The sequence below is a fragment of the Chrysemys picta genome, unplaced genomic scaffold (genome assembly GCF_011386835.1).
Source record: "Chrysemys picta bellii isolate R12L10 unplaced genomic scaffold, ASM1138683v2 scaf993, whole genome shotgun sequence".
Lineage (NCBI taxonomy): Eukaryota > Metazoa > Chordata > Testudines > Emydidae > Chrysemys > Chrysemys picta.
Genome location: NW_027053700.1, coordinates 418 through 6,847, shown reverse-complemented (window position 1 = coordinate 6,847; position 6,430 = coordinate 418). Strand labels below are relative to the sequence as shown.

The 6,430-nt window shown below is 50.6% G+C and overlaps 1 long non-coding RNA gene across 1 annotated transcript; it reads left to right on the top strand.

The window, feature by feature from the left end:
• Positions 1-4,884: 4,884 nt before the first annotated feature.
• On the top strand, positions 4,885-6,098 carry LOC135979556 (uncharacterized). Its single transcript, XR_010596838.1, has 3 exons — positions 4,885-5,048; positions 5,609-5,746; positions 5,916-6,098. It is a non-coding gene; the product is annotated as an uncharacterized LOC135979556 (long non-coding RNA).
• Positions 6,099-6,430: the final 332 nt, after the last annotated feature.

The following is a 6,430-nucleotide window of genomic DNA, read 5'->3' as shown; positions in this document are numbered from 1 at the left end:
TTTTATGATGGATGATCCCAAGCGGTGAGTTCCAAAAACAATCCATATCAGCAGGGCCGGCTCCAGGCACCAGCAAAACAAGCAGGTGCTTGGGGCGGCACATTTCTAGGGGCGGCATTCTGGAACCGGCCATCATAGGTGCTGACTCCGGGGCATGGGGAAAAAGTGCCCCCGCCACCCCAGCTCGCCGCCCCAGCTCGCCTCCGATCCGCCTCCACCTGCTTCCCTGAGCGCACCGCCGCCGCTCCGCTTCTCCCCCCTCCCTCCCAGGCTTGCTGGGCACAAAACAGCTGTTTCGCGCAGCAAGTCTGGGAGGGAGGAGAAGCCGAGCAGCAGGGCGCTCGGGGGAGGCGGCGGTAGTGGAGTGGAGGTGAGCTGGAGTGGGGAGCGGTTCCTCTACCCCCCTTTACTTCCTGCGCCCCCCCCCACCCTAACTCACCTCCGCTCCGTCTGCTCCCCTGAACGCGCCGCTGCTCCGCTTCTCCCCCCTCCTTCGCCTGAGAGGGAGGGGGGAGAAGCAGAGCGGCAGCACACCCGGGGGAGCAGGCGGAGCGGAGGTGAGCTAGGGTGGGAGGTCGTGGGGGCCCCCAGGAAGCAATGGGGGGGGAAATGTGGCACGCCCGGGGGAGGAGGTGGGGCTGGGGATTTGGGGAAGGGGTTTGGAAGGGGTGGAGTTGGGGCGGGGCTGGGGGAGGGGGGCATGAAAAAAAAAGTGGGGGCGGCCAAATTTTTTTTTGCTTGAGGCGGCAAAAATCCTAGAGCCAGCCCTGCATATCAGAGGACTCCACTGAAACCCTCCCTCACACAGTTGTTGGCTGAGCGCTGCAGAGATCTGAGCCACGCTGCTGCATGCCCGCTCCCTTTTTTTTTTAAAGGGAATTTAATGCTGGTGAAAGGTGCCCCATTGACACCCTTGGATAATGAAAAGCTCAGCTGCAGCCCAGGAAGTGACAATGAAGCTTCCTCCACACTGCCCCTAACAACACTCTGAGCTCATAGCTGGAGGGGCTGCCGACTAGGCAAGAAAGGCTCATTCAGCCTCCATGTCCCGTTCAATCCCTGAACCTACCAACAAGGGCCAAGTATGGTGGTTGACTCTGTAATGTGGACAGCGCGCACTGGGCACTGGTCCGAGACCCTTAGTTCATTTCGTATAGGACATCTGCTGCCAGAGAAGCTGTATTAGCCATTAGCCATCAGCCAGTAACAGGTCGTGACCAATTGAGGCCAGATTCACACTGGCAGCCTTGAGCTGAAATGCTCCATATCCTGTGCCAGTGATTCTCAATCTGAGGTCCATGGAGTCCTTGTTCATGCTCCACATTGAATTGCACAAGCTCTGGGGACTGGACTGCTGGGCAGGGCGTTGGCTCCACAGGAGGATTTCTCTTACAAAGAGATTACATTGGTGAAGAGGTTTAATAGCTTTTCTCCTAAGCCATCCAGTCCCTCATGTTGCCGTATTTCTGAATTTCTAGCAATGCGGCCGAGCTATGGCAGTTCCTATCTGCTGACCCGGCCCTCGGAGGACAGGTGATGGAGAACCTGGTTGTGAAGCTGCAGAGTCACCACAGCTCTGAGCACCAAGCCTCTCACACGTCTGCTGCCGTAAGTCACTGTTCGAACATCCATAGCCCCATACAGTTAAATCTATCCTATGTCTCTGTCACAAGGCACACTCACCGCCAACGCGCCTCCTCATGCCAGGACATGATGTTGCAGGGCTTATTCCACACTGGTGCCCCCTTGTCCAGCCTCCTGGTTCTGCAACACTCCACAGGTTCCATGGTCTGGCCCTCTGGCCACGTCACCTCTTCCAGGGTTAACAGAAAAGTCCAATATGGGAAAACCCAACATGTAGTGGCCTCTGTGCCAGGCCCTCAGCCCCCATCTGAGCCTCATCATTCTTGGTCTCTTAGTCCTGAGGTCAGTACTTTGCCTCTTGCTGGGGAACCCAGACCTGACCTCTGCTCTGGGTTCCAGCCCACGGACCCCATGATAGGCTGCTAAGGACTGTTCCTTCAATCCCTCACCACTTCCCTGAGCTGCTCCTCCCTTTTTCCTGCTTGTTAGCAACTCCCATGGGTCTGCAGCTTCTGCTTTTCCTGCCCTGGATTTGTGACTCCTTGTGACTTCTTCCCACCCAACTTCTGAGGAGCTTCCTCAAAGCTGTTCCCAGCCTCCCTGGCAGCAGCTGGGCTGTGTTTCAAACAGTCCTTCTGGTTTCCCTCCATAAGATAGGAGTCCCTGCCCCCTAGCCTTCCTCCTGGAGGTGGCATTTACTTCAGGCAGTCCCTCCACCTCTCCTGCAGGCAGGACTCCCCCAGTCTCCTCCTTTATGCTGGGTTGTAAGTTAGCCAACTGTGGGGCCTTAGCCAGATTCTCCTGGTGGCCCTTTTTCCCCAGTCAGTCCTCAGGCTCAGAGGGTTCAGGCATAGGTGCTGGAACTGGGGGAACGGGGGTGCTATAGCACCCCCTGGCTTGAAGCAGTTTCCATCATATACAGGGTTTACAGTTTGGTTCAATGGCTCTCAGCACCCCCACTACACAACGTGTGGCAGCACCCCTGGGTTCAGCCTTCTCCTGCTGGTGTTTTCTCTGCTAGGAGGGAGGAGGCTGATCCCCTTCCTAAAGCTCATCCCAATTCACTGGGAGAGAGGGGAGTCCTGGCCCTCCCATTTTGCAAGGCTCCTGGTCCCAGGTCCTTACAGAAACATAACAGGAGTTCCTCCTGAACACGACTTATTCCTTGGACCACTTCTTCCCTACCAGTATTTCCCAGCTCCTTACGTATATCAGACATCTCAAAATCTGACAGGGCCACGCCACGTGACAAGGGTGGGCTGAGCCCTAGCACCGCTACCTTTACAGGGACAGACTATCCCCTCCATTTTGGGGCTACTCCATAATGTCCTGACAAACCCTTGGGGGAGGGTTCCATTCATCGCATCCATGTTGGAGCTCTGAGAAACCCCTGTGACACTGCCTGCCCTGGTGCCAGCTCAGGATAGGGTTGCAGGCTAATTCACTCAGATGCTAACAGAAATCAAAGAAGTCAAAAGCTATTGTAGTGTAATCAGGCAGTTCACCTGTGTGTTTGTTTAGTTCAAAGGAAAAGTTAAAGGAAACACTTATCTTTATAACCTGTTGATTGCTATTGTATTGTGTATATCCCTGTAATTAGTTAAACCTAGATCAAAAGCGTGCGTTGGTGTTAAAAGATGAGAATGAACTTGATGTGTAAAGTTTATGAAAACTAATGAAGGATTCTTGTTTGCTATTACATTACATTGGCATCGTGTATATCCCTGTAATTAAATTACCCATCAAACACAATTGGAGCCTTGGAAATGTAAATGAGGAAGACTGCTAACTTCAAAGCAAGGGCTACTGTGTTTGACAACGGGAATTCACAGACTAAGTCTGAATTTCCTACTCATCAGAACCCACTTGGGTAAAGACACTGTTCAGATTGGTTTCTGGAAAAGCTATACAATAGATGTCAAGGAATGATCCTGTATCTCTGACTGTTTGGACTCTTACAGGGAAGATGCCAAATGCAAAATGGAGATCCCCAGAAACATTTGGGTTCCTGAAAAGACTTTTAGGAAACCAAGAGATTACTACATCTCCGCTATCATTTGGGATTTACAAATTTTGACTCACCTGTTAATGTATTTTACCTGCTTTAACCTCTCAATAACTCTCATTTATTTTTCCTAGCTAATAAATCTTTAGTTAGTTTACTAGAGAATTGGCTGCCAGTGTTGTTTTTGGTGTGAGATCCAGAGTACCAATTGACCTAGGGTAAGTGACTGACCCTTTGGGGTTGGGAGTAACCTGATGTGGTGTGATTTTTGGTTTTAATAACCTTTAATCACAAAGTTCAGTTTGTCTGGGTGGCAAGATAGGCTGGAATGTCTAAGGGGACTGTCTGTGGTAAGACTGTCCTTGGTAAAACTGGTACTGTAATCCAGGAATGCACAATTGTTACTGGCTTTGTGAAATCCAATTATAGAATATACTACTAGTTTGGGGTGCCTGCCCTGTTTTATGACAGTATGATCTAAGATTGGCATTCACAGTTGTGAACCACTCCAGAGAGCGTGACAATTGGCGTAGTCAGCACAGGAGTCACATGCCACAGGTCAATTGGGCTTAAAGATCATAACCCAACACTATTTAAAGTTTAAATTTGATATGGAGAGTTTTAAGGGTTAAAGATGAGTTACAATGGGTGAATCACAATCCTATGAGAGTCTTGACTCAAAAGAACTTGAAAAAGTATGTAAAGAAAGGGGGCTATCTGTTAAGAAGAAAGCCGCAGAACACGAACTGAGAGATTTGCTCATGGACTTTGACCAAAAAGCAGGGTCTCAGCCCCCCTAGACCCCAGATGCAGAAGAAAAGGCCCCATTGAGGCACTTGGAAGCCAAGAAACAATGCAAGCATGAAAGAATGACGGTGGAAGTCCAAATGAGGGAGAAGAAAGATGCCGAGGAAGCTGATGAAAGAGCCACTCTTCTCTTCATTAATTTATTCTCTCCCATTCTTAGTCCCATGAGGCATTACCCCCACCCCAAGCATGCTGTCTCTGCAGCCCCTGCAGGTCAGGAAGCTCTGCGAGATCCGAAATCAAAGCTAGGTCCCCTGTGTGGCAATGCAGCCTAGTGTCATCAGACTCCACAAGGCAAAGCCTTCAACCTGCCAGTGCCCGGCTTCCCCCGCCCTGCTGCTCAGGGCAGTTTAACTCGGTTTGTTTCTCCATGAATCAGGGGAGTTTCATAGCACAGAAGCAGGAAGTCCTGAGAACTGACGCAGGAGGGAGTAGGATTTCCAAGTAAGCTTGTGTCTGTCTTGTTCCCTCTTCAGGCTACATGCGCCCTCTATGAGATGATCTCGGTGAGCAAGTCCAGAGATGCCACAACCCGCCTCTATCCTCAGCTGCTAATGGCGCTTCTTGTTGAAATCCATTTCAGCCTGGGACAGAGCATACCAGGGGATAAAGTCTCTGGAAGGGAAAGCAGCCGGCAGAGCCTCCACACCAGGTACTGCGCCTACTGGAAAGTCAACGGTCTAATTACATGGACAGTCATAGAGAAGTCATAGTTCTCTTCTCCAGCTCTCATGTGGCCCCTGCAGGTTTTCCATAACTCTCTAATTCTGAGGAAGTTAGCAGGCAGGGCTTAGGTTGCAAGGGTGTCTCTCAGTGGTAAATGACATACCGACCAATGCACTGCAGAGGAAGTAGAAAGACTATCCCAGCAGCTATGGGGAGAAATTAGTGGGAGCCAATTTGCCAGTGTGTCAAAGGAATGTGGGTCCGACACTAAAGGGCGGAACTTCTCCTGTTCTGTGACATTGACATGCCCTAGTGCTGATGTGCAATTGTCTGTAGGATTTGCTCAGAACTCTTTCTCTTTCTTCATATTATTAAATTGTATTACTATAGTGCCTAGGAACCCCAGTCACGAACCTGTGCCTTCCTAAGCTCTATTTAAACCATTGGTGTGTCTTTCCACACACAAGTGAATCCGTCACTCCCTGACAGACCTACCATGAGGGGGCTCCTGGCACTCAGTCACGCTGGTGTGTTGTTTGAATCTAGCTCTGCAGTGGAGGCTATAAAGATGCTGCTTCTCTGTGTTGGCTGCCGTTCCGAGCTGACTGTTATGGAGAAGGAGCAAGGCTGGATCCTCCTACAAAGCCCCCAAGATCACCTCCATGGGGTGAGCCTGCTGGCCAGGTAATACACAAGCATTTTCCATGCAGTCAGTCCTGCTAGTGGGGGCAATTCCAAAAAGAAACATTCCTCACTTCGGGCTGCCATGTGGTCCCAAGCTGACCCCTCACCCCCATGTTGCAGAACGTGCTTCTTCCCTTACTATCAAAGGTATTTCTGCTTTGTGTCACAGAGCCATGGTGCACTATGCTTGCCCTGAGACCACAAGGATGCTGCTGGACCTAGTGATCCCGCTCCTTGACAGAGGTGATAAGAAACACAGGCTGACCATGATGGCCTTCTTTGTAGAAGTAAGTTTCATTAGCTGATGAGAGCAATTGGGTCTTGTGTCCTAGATTAGTGAGCAACTCCTTAAATCAAGCCTTTGAGACTCATTATTGCGCTACATAAACGATGAGCTTTATTGGTCATGTCCACATTGCCAGGTGTCCATGCAGCACTGACTAGCTTCCCCAGTCCTGTCCCAGCACGCTCAGTGTAAAATCTGAGATGGATCCTTTAGGGGATCATTGGTTGCTCCAAAGTTGTAATCAGGAGCCTGATGAGAATATCCAAGAAACTAAGGTTCTGTAGAACAGCATCAGCCTGGACTCTCCCGAAGGGCAGCTGGGTCTCCTGTCGGCATCAGCCTTTCTGCAGGTCCATGAAAGGTTCCTCCCTGCGAAGTCACTAAGGAAAAGCAAAGAG